Source organism: Geospiza fortis, unplaced genomic scaffold (assembly GCF_000277835.1).
Source record: "Geospiza fortis unplaced genomic scaffold, GeoFor_1.0 scaffold23, whole genome shotgun sequence".
Lineage (NCBI taxonomy): Eukaryota > Metazoa > Chordata > Aves > Passeriformes > Thraupidae > Geospiza > Geospiza fortis.
The window spans coordinates 10,736,349-10,738,626 of NW_005054303.1; positions in this window are offsets into that span (position 1 = coordinate 10,736,349).

Here is a 2,278-nt window from a genome sequence, read left to right on the forward strand (position 1 = left end):
CCTCTCCCCACACTGGTACAAATAATGCTTAGGAAAGGACCAAGTACCACACCAAAGAGCCGTAAATCCTTTCAGAAAGCTCTCTTCTTTCAATTGCAGTGAGACACCAAAAGGACCTGAGTAGACCTTTGTTAAAATCACTGGGCTTTTGTTCAGCCACCAAACATTTTAGTTCCAACAGAGCAAGCCCTTGGTTGTCAGGATGATGTGATGGGAAACATTTGGGGGAATTTTTTTTTTAATTTATGTACATTATCTGAATATGCTCCCTAAACTCTTCTGAGATGTAAACCACATTTTGATTTTCCACATTTTATAAGAAGTGCTTAAGTGTTTGAAAATTCTGGTTTTGACCCAAAATAAGTGTTCTGGCATCTGAAAACCTGCTTTTTTTTTTTTTTTTTCAGAATAACAACAATCTTAAAAACACACTTGCCAGCTGTAGGAGAAAGCACTGTCTGCAAGTTCCCAGATGTTTTCAAACCCTACCAAAGCCAATGAAGGCTAATTAGGACTGACTTCCCTACTCCTTGAAAGCACCCAGTGTCTTGTGCATTTGAGTCACTAATTAATAATAATAATAATAATAATAATAATTTTACTACAATATATGTATTATTAGATATTATTGTAATTATAATTATAATTATATTATTATATATAATAGATAATATATATTATTACATATAATATATATTTCTCTTATTATATAATTATTGTATCTTATTATATTTAATAATTAAATACTACTATGAACACATTTACTTATGCATGTAGTCTAATTTACAAAACTTTTCATTTATCTTTTCTGAGCTGTTCCTATACTAACAGCCTTGTCTTCTCCCTTACTATAAATACACTCAAAAATCATCAATTATTATTTTTTCTATCAACTCAACTTTACTTACAAACCAGCTATCAAACCCCTCAGTTTTAACTGCCTGTTTACTCACCCATTGTTCAGCCCTCCAACACAAAGCCAGTCTATCTGAAACATAAAAAGGAAGGTATCCAAGAAGTTCATTCCAGAGAGCACAGATAACTTAGCACCCCTGATTAATTAAAGCATGCCTAATTGGATTTGATTACAGCCACTGTCACAGGCTGGGTGTATCTGGTTGATAACCATATTCTCCTCTGATTGGGAATTCATCTCCCAAAACTGCACAAAGAACACTCTGTGCAAAGTCAGAATGCCTAAATAAGAACCAACCACTCCAGTCTGTAGAGGCAGTGGCTTGCCAGCTCTGAGGCAGCTTAGACTCCAGCTCTTGCTGAATAATTGATCAAACTTTCTGTGAGCCATCAACAGCAGATCACAAAAGGGGACACGAGCACAAAGTCTCCTTAGTGACTACTCAACCCCATCAGTCATCACATCAACCTACCTAAGGCACATCTGAGGCTGTTTTTTCAAAACAAAGCTGCCTGATGTTTTTAGAAATGTCCCCTGATAATTATGGCTGCTCCTCTTTATTTAAGAGATGTCTCTACAGCTGAGCAGCTCCATGGAACGACGTACCCAGATGGAAATCACTTGTTCCCCACATGCACAGGAAGGAGAAGAACACTCCAAGAAGGCAAATAAACATCCAGGCTCCTGCAGATGGCTCCCTGAGGAGGGGCTGGCATCATTGCTTGGAGCAAAGGCAAGGCTCAGAGCTGCCCTTCCCAAAACCTGACACAGCTGGAAGAGCTCTGGCTGCTTCCAGCACATCCTCAGCCACACCACAGCCACAACACTTCCTCCATAATCACCCCTCTGCACTGAACAGGACCCATTGCATGGTGACAGAAGCAAATTAAACCAGTGCTACAGCCCTCAGTAATGAGGCTACAGGGATGCACTCAGCTTAAGGTGCCCTGCAACCTCAAAAGTATTTGGTTTAGTATGGAGGAGTTTGATAGTTGGTTTGTAAGTAAAGTTGAGTTGATAGAAGAAATATAATTGATGATTTTTGAGTGTATTTATAGTAAGGAAGAAGAGAAGGCTGTTAGTACAGGAACAGATTAGAAAAGATACATGAAAATTTTTGTAAATTAGATTACATACATAATTAAATGTGTATATGTACCTTATTAAATTTCCATAAAACTTTTACCAATTATATTAACACTAATTACTTTACACAAATGAATATAATGAGTCATTGTGATGTAGTCGATGACTAAAGATCACGCTTTGTTAAGAGCATATAAACTAAAGAACAAGCAAAATAAAAACTTTTTCTTCTTAAACCCTAATCACGTATGTATATGTCACATCCAACCTAACAGT